Source organism: Canis lupus, chromosome 9 (genome assembly GCF_003254725.2).
Source record: "Canis lupus dingo isolate Sandy chromosome 9, ASM325472v2, whole genome shotgun sequence".
Taxonomy (NCBI): Eukaryota; Metazoa; Chordata; class Mammalia; order Carnivora; family Canidae; genus Canis; species Canis lupus.
The window spans coordinates 17468047-17487364 of NC_064251.1; the positions used below are offsets into that span (position 1 = coordinate 17468047).

General features: G+C 38.5%; 1 protein-coding gene across 2 annotated transcripts in view; it reads left to right on the plus strand.

The window, feature by feature from the left end:
- The window catches only part of LOC112652896 (uncharacterized), a 110304-nt gene that overhangs the window by 38777 nt on the left and 52209 nt on the right, over window positions 1-19318 (plus strand). For both annotated transcript variants that reach the window (XM_049114662.1, XM_049114663.1), the window contains exons 5-8: window positions 13812-13916; window positions 14539-14597; window positions 15353-15457; window positions 17941-18003. The gene's annotated coding sequence lies outside the window, so the exon portion shown is untranslated. The remainder of the gene's footprint in view (window positions 1-13811; window positions 13917-14538; window positions 14598-15352; window positions 15458-17940; window positions 18004-19318) is intronic.

Sequence of the window (19318 nt, forward strand, 5' to 3'; positions counted from 1 at the left end):
GAACCAGCCTTGTGTCCCAGGGATAAATCCTACTTGGTCATGGTGAATAATTTTTTTAATGTACTGTTGGATCCTATTGGCAAGTATCTTGTTGAGACTTTTTGCATCCATGTTCATCAGGGATATTGGTCTGTAATTCTCCTTTTTGTTGGGGTCTTTGTCTGGTTTTGGAATTAAGGTGATGCTGGCCTCATAGAACGAATTTGGAAGTACTCCATCTCTTTCTATCTTTCCAAACAGCTTTAGGAGAATAGGTATGGTTTCTTCTTTAAACGTTTGATAAAATTCCCCTGGGAAGCCATCTGGCCCTGGACTCTTGTGTCTTGGGAGGTTTTTGATGACTGCTTCAATTTCCTCCCTGGTTATTGGCCTGTTCAGGTTTTCTATTTCTTCCTGTTCCAGTTTTGGTAGTTTGTGGCTTTCCAGGAATGTGTCCATTTCTTCTAGATTGCCTAATTTATTGGTGTATAGCTGTTCATAATATGTTTTTAAAATCGTTTGTATTTCCTTGGTGTTGGTAGTGGTCTCTCCTTTCTCATTCATTATTTTATTAATTTGAGTCTTCTGTCTCTTCTTTTTAATAAGGCTGGCTAATGGTTTATCTATCTTGTTAATTCTTTCAAAGAACCAACTCCTGGTTCTGTTGATCTGTTCCACAGTTCTTCTGGTCTCAATTTCGTTGAGTTCTGCTCGAATCTTTATTAACTCCCTTCTTCTCCTGGGTGTAGGATCTATTTGCTGTTTTTTCTCTAGCTCCTTTATGTGTAAGGTTAGCTTTTGTATTTGAGTTCTTTCCAGTTTTTGAATGGATGCCTTGTATTGCGATGTATTTCCCCCTTAGGACTGCTTTTGCTGCATCCCAAAGATTTTGAACGGTTGTATCTTCATTCTCATTAGTTTCCATGAATCTTTTTAATTCTTCCTTAATTTCCTGGTTGGCCCTTTCATCTTTTAGCAGGATGGTCCTTCACCTCCACGTGTTTGAGGTCCTTCCAAACTTCTTGTTGTGATTTAGTTCTAATTTCAAGGCATTATGGTCTGAGAATATGCAGGGGACGATCCCAATCTTTTGGTATCAGTTCAGACCCGATTTGTGACCCAATATGTGGTCTATTCTGGAGAAAGTTCCATGTGCACTTGAGAAGAATGTGTATTCAGTTGAGTTTGGATGTAAAGTTCTGTAGATATCTGTGAAATCCATCTGGTCCAGTGTATCATTTAAAGCTCTCGTTTCTTTGGAGATGTTGTGCTTAGAAGACCTTTCGAGTATAGAAAGAGCTAGATTGAAGTCACCAAGTAGAAGTGTATTATTATCTAAGTATTTCTTCACTTTGGTTAATAATTGATTGATATATTTGGCAGCTCCCACATTCGGGGCATATATATTGAGGATTGTTAAGTCCTCTTGTTGAATAGATCCTTTAAGTATGATATAGTGTCCCTCTTCATCTCTCACTACAGTCTTTGGGGTAAATTTTAGTTTATCTGATATAAGGATGGCTACCCCTGCTTTCTTTTGAGGACCATTCGAATGGTAAATGGTTCTCCAACCTTTTATTTTCAGGCTGTAGGTGTCCTTCTGTCTAAAATGAGTCTCTTGTAGACAGCAAATAGATGGGTCCTGCTTTTTTATCCAGTCTGAAACCCTGCGCCTTTTGATGGGGTCTTTAAGCCCATTCACATTCAGAGTTACTATTGAGAGATATGAGTTTAGTATCATCATGATATCTATTCAGTCCCTGTTTTTGTGGACTTTCCACTGAACTTCTTCTTAAAGGGGAATTTTAAGAGTCCCCCTTAAAATTTCTTGCAGAGCTGGTTTGGAGGTCACATATTCTTTTAGTTGCTGCCTGTCTTGGAAGCTCTTTATCTCTCCTTCCATTTTGAATGAGAGCCTTGCTGGATAAAGTATTCTTGGTTGCATGTTCTTGTCATTTAGGACCCTGAATATATCCTGCCAGCCCTTTCTGGCCTGCCAGGTCTCTGTGGAGAGGTCTGCTGTTACCCTAATACTCCTCCCCATAAAAGTCAGGGATTTCTTGTCTCTTGCTGCTTTAAGGATCTTCTCCTTATCTTTGGAATTTGCAAGCTTCACTATTAAATGTCGAGGTGTTGAACGGTTTTTATTGATTTTAGGGGGGGATCTCTCTATTTCCTGGATCTGAATGCCTGTTTCCCTTCCCAGATTAGGAAAGTTTTCAGCTAGAATTTGTTCAAATACATATTCTGGCCATCTGTCCCTTTCGGCACCCTCGGGAACCCCAATTAAATGTAGGTTTTTCTTCCTCAGGCTGTCGTTTATTTCCCTTAATCTATCTTCATGGTCTTTTAATTGTTTTTCTCTTTTTTCCTCAGTTTCCCTCTTTGCTATCAACTTGTCTTCTATGTCACTCACTCGTTCTTCCACCTCGTTAACCCTCGTCGTTAGGACTTCTAGTTTGGATTGCATCTCATTCAATTGATTTTTAATTTCTGCCTGATTAGATCTAAATTCTGCAGTCATGAAGTCTCTTGAGTCCTTTATGCTTTTTTCTAGAGCCACCAGTAGCTGTATAATAGTGCTTCTGAATTGGCTTTCTGACATTGAATTGTAATCCAGATTTTGTAACTCTGTGGGAGAGAGGACTGTTTCTGATTCTTTCTTTTGAGGTGAGGTTTTCCTTCTAGTCATTTTGCTCAGTGCAGAGTGGCCAAAAGCAAGTTGTATTGGGAAAAAGAGAAAAAGAGAGGAGAGAAAGAAGGAAAGAAAAGAGAAAGAGAAAAAAAAAAGAAAAAAAAACGAAAAAAAAGAAGAGAAAGAAAAAGGAAAAAAAAAGGGGGTGGGGGAAGGAAACAAATCAAAAAGCAAAACAAAACAAAACAAAACAACAAAAAAAAAAGAACCACCGGGGAGTATCTTCTGATTCTGTGTACTTTAAGTCCCTTGGCTTCTCCTGGAAGTTGTCCGTCTAGCTGGTGTTCTGGGGGAGGGGCCTGTTGTGCTGATTTTCAGGTGTTAGCAGTTGGGGGAGATGCTGTGCCCCTGCCTGGTGCAGGGCTCAGTGGGGGTTGTTTACCCCGTGAGGCCGCAGGAGGAACAGCCCCAGTGGCGGGGCAGCTCTGGAAACCTGGATTCAGCTCCGGCAGGAACTCCGTCTGCAGGGCCTGGAGGCTCCGGGGCGGGGCCGCTGATCTGCTCAGCTGGGGCAGGAGCTTCCTTGCTGTCCCGGCCCTCCCGGCCTCTGCCTGTCCCGGGGGAGGCCGGATCCTGGGCTGTGTCCCGGCGCTCTGTGCTCCGGAGCCTGCGCTGTTGGATTCGCGCTCCCGGGCCGCGCAACCCCCTCCGCGGAGCCGCCGCCCGAGCCCCTCCGAGCTGCTCCTGGAACCGCGCAGCCCCCTCCGCACGGAGCCTCTTCCTCTGCCCGAGCCCCTCCGAGCTGCTCCAGGTCCCGCAGGGTCCCGCCGTGCGCGCTGCAGCCCTTAGGGAGCTCGGCGCACTCTCCCGGGGCGCAGGTGTCTATTAGTGTCCCCGGGAGCCCGAGGGCATCCCCGCCCTCCTGGGTCCTGCTCCAACTCCCTGCGAGCCCCTTTCCCCCCGGGAAGGTCGGTGCAGCTCCTGCTCCTCCGGGATGGGGCTCTCCTGTCCTGGGGACACTCGCCCCGGCCTCGGCCCGGCTCCTCGCGGGGCCCCTCCCCCTTGGAGGCCTTTTGTTTATTTCTTTTTCCCCGTCTTCCTACCTTGGTAGAAGCGCGAACTCTTCTCACTGTAGCATTCCAGGTGTTCTCTCTTTAATTCTCAGGCCGAATTCATAGATTTTCAGGATGAATGGAAGGTTTTCTAGGTAATTTGGTGGAGACAGGTGATTTGGGGACCCTGCTCTTCCGCCATCTTGCTCCTCCCTCTCCGAGTTTAAGAAGTTCTTTATAGATCTTGGATACTAGCCCTTTATCTGATAGGTCATTTGCAAATATCTTCTCCCATTCTGTAGGTTGTCTTTTAGTTTTGTTGACTGTTTCTTTTGCTGTGCAGAAGCTTTTTATCTTGATGAAGTCCCATTCAAAAAAGTTCATTTTTGCTTCTGTTTCCTTTGCCTTCATAGATGTATCTTGCAAGAAGTTGCTGTGGCCAAGTTCAAAAAGGGTGTTGCCTGTGTTCTCCTCTAGGATTTTGATGGATTCTTGTCTCACATTTAGATCTTTCATCCATTCTGAGTAGTATCTTTGTGTATGGTGCTAAGAGAATGGTCTAGTTTCATTCTTCTGCGTGTGGCTGTCCAATTTCCCAGAACCATTTATTGAAGAGACTGTCCTTTTTCCAGTGGATGGTCTTTCCTGCTTTGTTGAATATTAGTTGCCCACAGAGTTGAGGGCCCATTTCTGGATTCTCTATTCTGTTCTATTTATCTATATGTCAGTTTTTTTGCCAGTACCACACTGTCTTGATGATCACAGCTTTGTAATACAGCTTGAAATCCAGCATTGTGATGCCCCTGGCTCTGATTTTCTTCTTCAGTATTCTCCTGGCTATTCGGGGTCATTTCTGATTCCACACAAATTTAAGATTATTTGTTCCAACTCTCTGAAGAAAGTCCATGGTATTTTGATAGGTATTGCATTAAATGTGTAAATTGCCTGGGTAGCATTGACATTTTCACAATGTTAATTCTTCCAATCCATGAGCGTGGAATATTTTTCCATCTCTTTGTGTCTTCCTCAGTTTCTTTCAGAAGTGTTCTGTAGTTTTTAGGGTATAGATTTTTACCTCTTTGGTTAGGTTTATTCCTAGGTATCTTATGCTTTTGGGTGCAATTGTAAATGGGATTGACTCCTTAATTTCTCTTTCTTCAGTCTCATTGTTAGTGTATAGAAATGCCACTGATTTCTGGGCATTGATTTTGGATCCTGCCACACTGCCGAATTGCTGTATGAGTTCTAGCAATGTTGGGGTGGAGTCTTTTGGGTTTTCTATGTACAGTATCATGTCATCTGCGAAGAGGGAGAGTTTGACTACTTCTTTGCCAATTTGACATCTTAATACTTTAAAAGAGCATTGTACCATTTGTATTGTACTCATTTTTTCATGTTTTATGATGTGGAGAGGGAGGATAGAAAGAATACAGTTGTAGTAACAATCATGGGAGACTTGGTTTTTATGCTCTGGTTCACAACAAATACATTCATACTGTTCGTGAACTTCATTGTGATCTCTATAATTTGTACTTCGTTTTACAGCTGATGGAAAAGTTGAACCTCATAAACTAATGAATAAAGCGAAACCTGTCCTACTGAGATACAGGGCAGCCCCAGTGGCTCAGTGGCTTAGGCCGCCTTTAGCCCAGGGTGTGAAACTGGAGACCCGGAATCAGGTCCCTCATCAGGCTCCCTGCATGTCTGTCTGTCTCTGCCTCTTTCTCTGTCTCTCGTGAATAAATAAATAAAATTTTTTAAAAAACAAAGATTTAAAAAAGACTGAGATACACATGATTTCAAAACATTTGTTTACAACTGTGTTCTTCATGATTTTTTTATATTGAAGAATGGTTGACATAAATATTTTATTAGTTTCAGGCATTCTGCAGTGACCCAGTAATTATATACATTACAAAATGCTCACCACCATAGTAAGTGTAGGTACCCTCTGTCACCATACAACATTATTATAATATTGTTGACTATATTCACTCTCCTGTAATTGTCATTTGTGACTTGTTTTAGAACTATAAGTTTGTACCTCTTAATCCCATTCACCTATTTCATGCATCCTCCCACTCCTCTTACCTCTGGCAGCCGTTTGCTTTCTGTATTTATGAGTCTGTTTCTATTTTTTGTATGATTATTCATTTGTTTTTCTTTTTAGATTCCACATATAGGTGAAATCATATGGTACTTGTTTCTCTAACTTATTTCACTTAGCATAATACCCTCTAGATCTATGTTGTCACAAATGGCAAGATCTCATTCTTTTTTGTGTCTAGCTATAGTTCAGTGTGCGTTTGTGTGTGTGTGTGTGTGTCTTCATTCATTTATCAATAGACAGTTTTCTTCTGTATTTCGGCTTTTGTAAATAATACTGCAGTAAACATAGAGGTTTGCAATACTATTTTGAATTATGTAAGCATTGCCTTGTGACTCCTGCCACTTTAACAACTAATAGAAATATCTTTTCTAATGAACAATTTTGACTTTGAATTCCGCCAGTATTTTTGAAAAAAAAAATATACTATTTCTTGACAGAAGTGTTCCCTTTTAAAACATATTTTTATTGTAGTTTGATTTGCCAACATATAGTATAACACCCAGTGCTCATCCTGTCAAGTGCCCCTCTCAGTGTCTGTCACCCAGTCACCACATCCCCTCCCCCACCTCCCCTTCCACTACCCCTTGTTCGTTTCTCAGAGTTAGGAGTCTCTCATGTTTTATCACCCTCTCTGATTTTTCCCACTCATTTTCTCTCCTTTCCCCTATAATCCCTTTCACTATTTTTTATATTTCCCATATGAGTAAAACCATATAATGTTTGTCCTTCTTCGATTGACTTACTTCACTCAGCATAATACCTTCCAGTTCCTTTCTGCAGAGGTTTTACCAATGGTGCGCTTCTCTTTGCCACACTTCAGAAAAAAGAAGTCTGAATTTCATAATAAAAATAAGAATAAGTACCATTTAGTGGGCTCTTTCTCTGTACCCAGCACTGAGTTAAGTGCTTTACATAATTTATTAACAGTATATTTATGGTACTATTACAGTCTTCATTTTATAGATGAGGAACCAGAGGCTTAGAGGGTAAATATTAGGATAGAATATATGTATTTTTTCTTCAGATTTCACTTTTATATTTATAGACAATTAGTCTTATAATTCAAGAGAAAATAACAATCTGTTAATGGAATCATTAGTGCTACTAATACATAATGTAATTTCAAAGAATAGTTACAAAACTACAAGCTTTGTTTATCTGACCTAGACTTGTAAGCCAGAACATGACTTCATTTTAGTCTGCGTAATTAACTGGAGATGTCTCAAATCTTCTCGTATTAGAATGATAATATATAAGCATGGGTGGTATTTTTCTTATGTTGAAACTGCTAAATGTCTTAAATGTCTTTCTGAGTTCTTTTCCTAACTTTTAAGGAGAAAGAAAACCTATTCCAGCAACTGTTCAATATAGTTATTTCTATCTCATCTTTTCTTTTTTCACTTCCATTTGCATGATAAATGTTTTTCTATCCCTTCACTTTCAATCTGCATGCGTTTTTAGATCTGAAATGAGTTTCTTGTACATAGCATATAGGTGGTTCTTGCTTTCTTATTCATTTCATCACCCAATGTCTTTTTTTTTTAAGATTTCATTTATTTATTCATGAAAAACACAGAGAGAGAGGCAGAGACATAGGCAGAGGGGGAAGCAGGCTCCCTGTAGGGAGCCCGACACAGGACTCAGTCCCAGCACCCCGGGATCACAACCTGAGCCAAAGGCAGACGCTCAACCACTGAGCTACCCAGGAGCTCCAAGGACGATATCTTTATCATCAGACAGCTGTGACCACTGCTTAACTATCCCCTCACCCAGAGGGCAAGTTCAGCTGCCCCCAGATGCTTCCACTTGTTGTTATCAGGCCATGAAGTATCTGGATGTACCAGGGGATGGCAATTCATGGAGAGGACAAGGAAACAAATTCAGTGTCCAAGGCGGTTTGTTAATGAAATCAGAGGGAAGGTTAGTTTAGGGGTCAGCAAGGAGCTAAGAGCCATAGGGAAATGGGGTCAGCAGAGAGGCATCCCACACCAGGGGCTAGGGATAGCTCAAACCCCATCATTTGTGTAGGGACCTCCCCAGTCTGGAGAACTGGGTCCGGCTCTTCTTAGAGTCCTCCATCACAGAGAAGACCCCAATTGTCCTGGCATGATTCAACAAGGAGCTGGAACCTTGGGTCATGCAGCCCTGAATGTCCAATGCAGAATATATCCCACCTTCCCAGAGAGTAATGTAACCACTATAACAGTGAGTGGTGCCACTGGGGCATGTAACTTTTTCTGGGTTTTCTGGGCAGGATCCAAAGATCTGCAGACAGATGGGACACTGCAAATCTCCCGGGGCAGGGGCAGCTGAACGAGGGAGAGAGTTCAACAAGACACTGGTACTGCTGGCCCTGTTGCATCTACGTCGATGAGCAGAAGTGTTTCCTGACACACCTCCCCAATGTTACAAAGCTCGTAGTTATTTGGGGTCCACTTGATGGGTGTCTGAGACAGATGTTGATGGCTGTGCAACATGATGTCTTTTGATTAGAGCCTTTCGTCCATTTACATTCTGTGTAATTATGGATAGGTATGCACTTATGACCATTTATGGTGCTTGTTTTATGATAGATTTTTGTAGTTCTTTGTTCCTTTCTTCACTTGCTCTCTTCCCTGGTGGTTTGATGGCTTTCCTGAGTGATATGCTTGAACATCTTTCTCTTTGTTTTTTGCATTTCTATTACAGGTTTTTGATTTGTGGTTACCGTTACATTTATATATAACATCTTTTGCATTTAGCAGTCTATACTAGGTTGCTGGTTGCTTAAGTTTGAACCCATTCTAAAGTGCTATATTTTTACATTCCCACATTATATATATATATAAAGATATATATATATATCTTTTATATATTTTTATATATATAAAGATATATAAAATATCTTTCTATACATTCTTTTATTTTGTGAATCCCTTGACTGATTGTACTGACTTTGTACTTTAACCTCCATACTGGCTTTATAAGTGATTAATCCGCTACTTTTGTTATGTTTGTATGCACCTGTGAATTTTTGTATGCACCTGTGAAACGTTTTCCTTTCTAATATTTTTACTCTTGATTATGGGCTTTCCTTTCCAAATAATTTCTTTAACAGTTCTTGTAAGGCTTGTTTAGTGGTGAGGAACCTCTTTAACATTTGTCTAGGAAACTATGCTTTCTTTTTATTTCTGAATGATATTTGCTGGATAGAGTAGTCTTTGTTGCAGGGTTTTTGTTTTTGTTTTTTTCTTTCAGCACTCTGAATATATCATACCACTTTCTTCCGGCCTGTAAAGTTTCTGCTGAAAAATCAGTTGTTAGCCTTATGGAGTTTCCCTTACATATAACTGTTTTCTCTTGCTTCTTTTAAAGTTCTCTCCTTAGGGAAGCCTGGGTGGCTCAGTGATTTAGTGCCCCCGTCAGCCCAGGGCATGATCCTGGAGACCTAGGATCAAGTCCCACACCGGGCTCTCTTCATGGAGCCTGCTTCTCCCTCTGCCTATGTCTCTGCCTCTCTCTCTCTCCCTCTCCGTGTCTCTCATTAATAAATAAATAAAATCTTTAAAAATAAATAAATAAAGTTCTCTCCTTACTACTATATTTGGCCATTTTTATTATATATCTTGGTGCACACTTCCTTGAATTGATTTTGTTGAGAACACACTGTGTCTTCTGAATCTGGATTTGTTTCCTTCCCTAAATTAGGAATTTTCAACTATTATATCTTCTAATAAATTTTCTGTACGCTTTTCTCTTTTCTCCTTCTGTGATCCCTGTAATGATAGTGTTATTATGCTTGATGTGTCACTGAGTTCCCTTAACCTCTTCTCGCTTTTTGTTTTTATTTTTTCTTTCTCCTGTTCAAATTATTTGCTTTCCATTATTCTCTTTCAGCTTGCTGATCTGTTCTTCTGCTTCTGCTAGTCTACTATTTATTCACTCTAGTGTTTTTAATTTCAATTAATGAGTTCTTCATCTGGTTCTTTTTTATGTTTTCTATATCTATATTCTTGTGAAGTTCTTACTGTGATCCACTGATGGTAAAATGTCAAAATTAAGACTTCCTGGTTTTCAAAGCCAAATGTTATGGGGATTTGTCTCCACAGTGCAGGTCCTCCATATCTTGCATGCCTGGCATGAGGTCTGTTGCTCTCCTTTCTCTGTGCTTGGGGTGTCCCTCTCATTTGTGGTTAGTCTTTCTGGGAGTTGGTTCCAAACACATCCCCACCTTTCTTTTTTTTTAAGATTTTTTTTATTCATTTATTCATGACAGACAGAGAGAGGGAGAGAGGCAGAGACACAGATGGAGGGAGAAGCAGGCTCCATGCAGGCAGCCCAGTGCAGGACTCTCCCAAGACCCCAGGACCACACCCCAGGCTGAAGGCGGGCACTAAACTGCTGAGCCACCCAGGGGACCCCCACACATCCCCACCTTTCTAAAAAATTTTTTTTCAATATAGCCTCTTCTCTTCAATTAACTGTGAAAGGTCTGTGTGGCCAGTCTTCAGGTCATTTTCTGGGTTAGTTACACTAATGTATATGTATATAGGTGTATCTGTGGGACAAAGTGAGCTTAGGATCCTCCTACTTCACCACCTACCCTGAAAATTCATATTGAAATTTTTATTTATTGTCTTTATCTATAGTTTTTTATGTATTCTGGATACAAGTCCATTGCAGGTTTTATAAATTGTAAATATCTCACTGTATATTTTGCCTTTTCAGTTGTATTTTATCTTCTTTTTTGACAGGGAAAAGCATTTTTATTTTTATTTTTTTAAAGATTTTATTTATTTATTCATGAGAGACACAGAGAGAGGTAGAGACACAAGCAGAAAGAGAAGCAGGCTCCATGCAGGGAGCCTGATGTGGGACTTGATTCCAGGACTCCAGGATCATGTCCTGGGCTGAAAGCAGGCACTAAACCACTGAGCCACCCAGGGATCCCCCAGGAAAAACATTTTTAAGTTACATACTCAATCCGTTTGGTGTATTTCAAAAGGTACAATACTTTTCTTCATTTATCAGTGAAAGAAGTTAGGAATTAACTTCAAAAAAAAATCAGCAAATGGCAAACAAATTTCCTTGAAAGTCACAGTCTAGTCACATATATGCATTCTAGAAAAGAGGAGGGGCAGAACAGGTTTCACCCACTTTCATGAGATTCATCAAGTACTTGACCACTCAAGAATGGAGAGAAAGGCAACTTTCAACATATGTTATTGAGGCATTTACTATATTCCTTCCTAAGAGCACCAGATGGGGAACAAGCATTCTAAAATAGATCTAGGAAATGGAATGTGGAATCAATCCACCCTTCTCCCATAAGGGCAATCCAATGAACTTTAAAAACATGATTAAGTAAAAACAACCTCCCACACACTCTCCCTTTCCTCCACAAAAGAAAAAAAAAAAAAAAACCTAGATGTTCCAGCTTATTCTCCAGTGTAGATGGAGCCTGGGAGTAGCTGCAACAACCCAAATTAGTCTGTTACAGAGTCATCACAAGCATGCCTTGCTGTTAAACAAAATTTTTGAAATGACAAAACAAAAACTAGTACTAATCACTTTTCTGACAATACACAATTATTCAGATTAACTAGTATCAAGAGGGGGAAGGGGACCATACTCATGGACCTTATCTCAAACAAGTGCATGTGGGCAGGTGCAGGGCATTTGTCATTATTGCAAAAGCATTTTAATTTTTCACCTTTAGTTTGATTTAACATTGCTTTTAGTATGATGCTGATACCAGCTGTGCAGAAGGGCTCTGGAGAGACAGTCATAGCAGCGTACACCTGTAGTTCCTTGGTTCTGGAGGCTCCAGGCAGTCAGTGTAGCCTTGTCAAATACATTCTTTAGGCCTTTCTGTGTGAGAGCAGAACACTGCACAAACCTGACCACCTTCAGGTCATGGGCCAGCTTTTCAACAGTCTTTGTAGTAACAGACTTGTTTGTTCTTGGCAAGTTTCTCAGTCATAGAGGAGTCATCTCTGAGATCAATTTGAATTCCAACCAGCACAAAAAGAGTCTTTGGACAGTGGTGAGCTATCTCAGGTACCCATTTTTCCTTCATGTTTTTCAAATGAGGATGGAGAGACCACTGAAAAACAGACTAGATATACATCTGGTTTTGGACAGCTCAGTGGTCATACTCTGTCATAATCCTCTTGCCTGCAGTATCAGAAAGTCCATGAGTATGGCTCTTCACCAGTCAGAACTGTGACTGCATAGATGTCAAAAACAGCACAGGGGTGCGTGGGTGATTCAGTCAAACATTTGCCTTTGGCTCCGATCATGATCTCAGGGTCCTGGGATTGAGCCCCTCTTTGGGCTCCCTGCTCAGTGGAAAGTCTGCTTCTCCCTTTCCCTCTGTCCCTCCCCCATACTTATGTATTTGCATGTTCTTTCCCATGCATTCTCTTGGATAAATAAATAAAATCTTTTAAAAAAAAAAGTTGGTGCCTATTCAGATGGAAATTTGTTTATTGTGTAGAATATCAGAAGACACATTTTACCAATGGCACCATCACCCACAACACCACACTTTAATTATCTGTATTGCTGAAAGAATTTTATATCCACTTTAAATATTTCAAACTTGATGATGACCTCAGCTTCTCTGCCAGGGTGTTGGTGCAGGGTCTCATGTTGTGTTTTATCTTCTGATGAACAAAGTTTCTCTTTCACATGTAGTCGAATTAGTCAATCTTTTCTTTTATAATTAGAGTGTTTGGGGGCCTGTTTAAGAAATACTGGCATATATTAAGGTCATGAAAACATCTCTTATTTTATCTTCTGGGAGTTTTATTATTTTCCTTTTACATTTAGATCTATAATCCATTCAGAATTGACTTTTCTATATGATATGGGATAAGGTTCACTATTTTTTTTCTAAATGGATATTCAGCACCATTTATTAACAAGGTGATCCTTTCCCTCCTTTAATGTAAGGCTAACTTTTTAATAAATCAAAGACCATAAATGTGTTGCTATATCTGAACTTTTTATTCTTTTTGGTTTTTTTCTTTTTTGATCTATTTAGTGGTCCTTGCATCAGTACACTTCTGTTTAACCTAGCTTTAATGTCTTGATATTGGGGCCCCTGGGTGGCTCATTTGACTAAGCAATTAAGTGTCTGCCTTTGGCTCTGGTCATGATCCCAGGGTCCTGGGCTGGAGCTCCACATCAGGTTTCCTGCTCAGCAGGGAGTCTACTTCTCCCTCTACTTCTCCCTCTACCTCTGCCCCTCCCCCTGCTCATGCTCACTGGAGCGCTCTCTCTCTCTCTCTCTCTCAAATAAATAAATAAAAATCTTTAAAAAAATATGTCTTGGTATCTAGGGTATAAATCCTCCAAATTTGTTTTACTTCCTTAAACCTGTTTCTTGGTGCTATTCTTGGTGATGTCCTTTTTGTCATGAGAAATATCTGTTATTTGTACTTTCTCTCTTTTTTCCTTTGTCAGTCTTAGTGCAGGCATTTAGCACTTTCATTAATTTTATTTGAAGTCTGTTTTTCATTTCAGTAAATTCTGCTTTTGTCTTTATTTTTTTTTCTTCTCCTCTTGGATTTAATTTACTGTTCTTTTCTAACTTCTTGTGATAGAACTTTGGGTTGTTGATCTTTTCATCTTTTCTACTATATGTGTTTAAGAGTGTAAATTTCCCTCTGGGCACATCTTTACAAGTTTTAATATGTAATAATTGTTATTCAATTCAAAATGTATTCTAACTTCCAGTGTAGTTTATTGACACATGATTTTTATTTAGAGAGGGATTCTTTAATTTCCAAACTTACGGGATTTTCCTAGTATCTCTTGCTATTGATTTCTAGCTTAATTTCATATCCTATATTTAAGTTATTTGTGAAATATTACTTTATAACCATCATTATGGGAGCATCTCTTTTACCAATGTTTAAGAAATACTATTGTCTGTATCTGCAATTGACTGCTTGTTGTTTAGCAGATGTTATTATGCGTTACTTTTCTTTAATAATTTGAAATTATGGTATTTTAAAAAATATGTTTCTCTACTTCTTTTATTTTGAAGGGGGAGAAGGTGACCTCAGTGAGCTGGATATTGTCCTGCAAAAAATGGGGATAGAGGCCTCCCCTACAGACCACTTGGAGCTAGAGAAGTTACATCCAATTAATGGTGGGCATTTCAAATATCAGAATAGTCTTCAAGAGAGTTATTCAGCATTGTAAGTGTCAGGTAGAATCTTCAGGGATTTAGGATTATATCCTTAGATTTTTTTATTATCCAATACTCCAAGTTTATTATATATCATTTTTAAGTTAGAATTTTAAAAGATCCATAACTTTAAAGATGATTATTTTTAATATATAGGAATGCATAAATTGCCATTTAAAAACATGTAAATCAAGAGGCTCATAAATCATAATTCTTGTCATCTGGAATAAGAAATATTAATAGTTATTTTTCATTTGTTGAAAGACCTTTGGTTAGGCCCTCTAGGAAACAGGAGGAGGATAAGGAGAGATGCAGATCTACACTAGTAGAGGGAAAAAAATGGTGGACTTAAAAAATACAACATATAGAAGTGTTTTGCTTTGGCATGGTAGATGCTAAAGAGTTGATAGATTTACCATATCTATTAAGAATTTTGTTTATATTTTCTGTTATTTCTAGAAGTTATTAGGTAAATTTTTGGAGAAAATTATTATATGCTCTATATTTCTGAACTTGGATATTTGCTATTGTTTTAGCATGTCTATTTACTTTGTCTATGACCTAAATTATGTGTTTCTTCCAGCTACAGCTAGTCGAAAATATATAAGAATAGATTGCTGACTTGTGCAGAAGATATAAAAGGTGAGTGAGATGCAAATTGAGAAGTCAGATTGAGACTCTTGGGTTTTGCTCTTTTTTGCTTATTAAATATTGCTTCCTGCCATTCTCATATATATTTCCATAATTAGTTTGAATGCATATGTATGTTCATATTGATGAAATAAGTTTCTGGTTTATTTTAATTTTTTCTAAAGATGGTATTTATTTGGGGGAGAGAGAGAGAGAGACTATGAGTGGGGGTGGGGAGGAAGGGCAGAGGGAGAAGGAGACTCCTTGTTACGCAGGGAGCCTGATGCAAGGCTTGATCCCAGGACCCTGAGCCAAAGGGAGACACTTCACTGACTGAGCTGCTCCTCTGCTTTATTTTTAAAAGATGTTCTAAATATTAAGATTTACCTCAACTTAGGATATGGACATAATAAAATTTAGGCCTAGTTATAAAAATTTAAGATAGTATATCTTGAAATACAGTGAACAAACTGAATTTGACTTGTAAGATATTTATATTAAAAACTGTTTGGTCTGCTGTTTTGCTGCTAAAATTGACTTGAGTGGTTTCTCAGCACTATTTGATGTATTGTGTTATGCAAGCTTATCTTCACAATTGGATCTTTTGACTAGAAATGAATAGATTAATTTTAGTCCATTAATGACTCTCTTTAAAACTTAAATGTCCTTGGCCTCTTTTTATGATGAAATTAATAACCAGCATATATAGGAATTAATATTATATTTTAACATTTATTTTAATTTCTTCATGTCTTCCTTTTTTATAGGGTTGCAGGTTGATGACCATGACCTTCACTCTATTCTTGAAAACATGGCAATCAAACCTACAGTTGAGGAGCTTAATGATCTTACTCCCAATCTACCAGTTGATGGTAAGTGATTTAGATATGTGCCTTCGTGAAAATTTGGGTTTTGAGGCTGATATATTTTATAGGATTTATGTATCTTGAAATAAGAATGATTTTTTTCTCAATAGATTAATCTACAGTTGGTACTTTTTCACTATTTATGCAGCAAATATTTAATGAGCACTATATATCAAGTGTTGTGCTAAGTGCTACAGGTACAATGGTGAGTAAAAATAAGCATAGTCCTTGACCTAAAGAGCTTAATGTCTAGTATTTCACAATTCTTAGTATTCTAGTTAAAGCTGAGAATGTTGGTTTCATAGGAATAAGGATTACAGGGTTTCAGCCAATATGTATGACATTTTTCCTAGTTATATATATGCACAGATTACCATATCCTTGGGCCAGATTTCATGATTCAAGGTCAGAATTATAGGTATTAAAGAAAATATTAAAAAAAAAAAAGAAAATATTCATTAGGATTGAAGTCGATGGGCAGCCTGGGTGGCTCAGCGGTTTAGCGCCGCCTTCAGTCCAGGGTGTGATCCTGGAGACCAGGGATCGAGTCCCACATCGGGCTCCCTGCATGGAGCCTGCTTCTCCCTCTGCCTGTGTCTCTGCTTCTCTCTCTCTCTCTCTCTCTCTCTCTCTGTCTCATGAATAAATAAACAAAATCTTTAAAAAAAAAAAAAAAAGGATTGAAGTTGATGAATCACAAAGTGATCCCCACTTTAAATAAACTAAAATAGAATATTTAGCTAGACACAATCCAGTGAGATCAAGCAATATCACCTAGAAACATTTTACTGAATACTGCTTACATGTAAATTTTTTTCTTTTTTTTTAAATTTATTTATTCATGAGAGACACACACAGGGAGGCAAAGACATAAGCAGAGGGAGAAGCAGGGTCCCTGTGGAAGCCTGATGTGGGACTCCATCCAGGACTCTGGGATCACGACCTGAGCCAAAGGCAGACTCTCAACCACTGAGCCACCAGACATCCCTAAATATGTTTTTTCCTATGATTCAAATGCTAGTTAGTCATATCTTTGCCATAAGTTTCATACCCTTCTAATAGAGTGAGGGTTTTTTTCCAAAAGATATTTTTTATTAAATAATTCCTTAATTTTCCAGTACTATTGTGTACCAATGAATAATGTAGTTAGTTTTTTATTTGCTTCTTTTCTTTTTTTTAATTTATTTATTTATTTATTTATTTATTTATTTATTTATTTATTTATGATAGTCACAGAGAGAGAGAGAGGCAGAGACATAGGCAGAGGGATAAGCAGGCTCCATGCACCGGGAGCCCGACGTGGGATTCGATCCCGGGTCTCCAGGATCGTGCCCTGAGCCAAAGGGCAGGCGCCAAACTGCTGCGCCACCCAGGGATCCCTATTTGCTTATTTTCTTTATGCTTTTAAGATTCACTGGGATATCAGGAAAAAAACAGTTAGGTGGAGCTATCAAAAATTGCCAGACAAAGTAATTTTTAGCTTCAGAAACTCACTTGGGGATGTCAGAAAAAAGGCAGAGTAAGACCCACCAAAAAAATCCTCTCCTCCATAAAAAGCAATTAGAAAATTGGCAAATTATCAAAATTAACATTTTCAGGCCTGAAAATTAACCAAAGTTTTGCTGCAATCTGGGGACCATTTATTTTAAAAAGACTGAATCTCTGTGAGAATAGTGAGCTTTGTGACATTTTAATTTGCCCTATTCCCATCCTCTGACAGCTCCATAATAGTTTTGAAAAGTAACATTATTTATTTGCAGGGAGAACTAGTAGCCTGGAAACCACTGGAGGGAACAGTGGGGGGAGTGGAGCGGTTTCAAAGTCTTAATTCCTAAGAACTGGCATTAATTGGTCTGTTCGGTGGTTCCTTGGAGTGAGATTTTCTCTCTGTCTCCTTTTATTATGAATTAATGAATGAATAGAGAATTAATGAGTCTGGGAAGATGAATCAAGAGATAAACTGAAATAAGAAGAAAAGAATAAGAAAAAAATCACATGGAGTAACAAAGAACTAGTAGCCATTGATGCAGTGGTAAAGTAATAATTAGTCATCAGCCATTCTGAAATGGACACAGTGATTAAAAAGAACAGAAAGTACATTATTAGTAAAAGACATGAGATCAGAATTATGGTCTTGTCTTTTTTTACTCTTGGTACTTTCATGAGTTCTGTATCCCTGCCAGAACAGAGTTTCCAGAGAAAACATGGACAGCATGAATTGTCCTATAGAGTTTATGAACTAGTGTGGCACCACAAAATGTTTTTCCTAGACTCTCAGAGTTCATTTTGCTAATTCAGACTGAATCCTAGTACGCCCGAAATTAAGAATTGAAAATGTACTCAAATAAAATAGTGGGAATACTAGATTCTCCCTGGAGTTTTTTCACAGCATAGGAACTTTATGTTTTTACTCTAAAGCTCTTTTTCTGGATTCCAACTAAGTCCTTTTTTTTTTTTTTTTTTTTTTTTTTTTTTTTTTTTTTTTACAGCTAATGGGAAGTTTGGTGTCAGTATCTTAACAGATGGAATGGATGGAGTAAAAGCTATCACAGGTAACACCTTAGAGTCATTATTGATTATATTCCCTATACTATGCTTTTTATCCCTGTGACTTATTTTCTTTATAACTGGAAGCTTGTGCCTCTTAATCTTCTTCACCTGTTTCACCTATCCTCCACCCACCTCTACTCAGGCAACCACCAGTTCTCTATATTTATGAGTTTGTTATTTGCTTTGTTTTTTTACATTCCATATGTAAGCAAAATATAGCATTTGTATTTCTCTGTCTCACTTTTCCCCTTAGCATAATACCATCTGTGTTGTCATTAATGACAAGATTTTGTTAATTTTTATGGCTGAGTAGTATTCCAGTGTGTGTGTGTGTGTGTGTGTGTGTGTGTGTATTCATTCATTATCTTCTTTATCCATTCATCTACCAATGGACATTTAGGTGCTTCCATTTCTTGGCTATTATAAGTAATGCTACAATAATCATAGTGGCACTTATATCTTTTCAAGTTAGTGTTTTCTTATTTTTTCTCATAAATACCCAGAAGTGGAATTACTAGATCAAATGGTACTTCTATTTTTAGTTTTTGGAGGAACTTCCCTACATTTCCCAGAGTGGCTGCATCAATTTACATTTCCACCAGTAGTACACAAGAGCTCCCTTTTCTCCTCATCTACACCAACACTTACTATTTCTTATCTTTTTTTAATCTAGCCATTCTGATTGGCATGAAGTGATAACTCATTTTGGCTTTGATTTGCATTTCCCTGATAATGAGAGATGCTGAGCATCTTTTCATGTGTCTGTTGGCCATCTGTATGTCTTTTTTTTGAAAAGTATCTATTCAAGTCCTCTGCCCATTTTTAAATCAGACTATTTGTTTGGCCTGGTTTTTGTTTGTATATTTGTTTTTTTTTGTTTTTTTTTTTAATTTATTTTTTATTGGTGTTCAATTTACTAACATACAGAATAACCCCCAGTGCCCGTCACCCATTCACTCCCACCCCCCGCCCTCCTCCCCTTCCACCACCCCTAGTTCGTTTCCCAGAGTTAGCAGTCTTTACGTTCTGTCTCCCTTTCTGACACTTCCCACACATTTCTTCTCCCTTCCCTTATATTCCCTTTCACTATTATTTATATTCCCCAAATGAATGAGAACATATAATGTTTGTCCTTCTCCGACTGACTTACTTCACTCAGCATAATACCCTCCAGTTCCATCCACGTTGAAGCAAATGGTGGGTATTTGTCATTTCTAATAGCTGAGTAATATTCCATTGTATACATAAACCACATCTTCTTTATCCATTCATCTTTCGTTGGACACCGAGGCTCCTTCCACAGTTTGGCTATCGTGG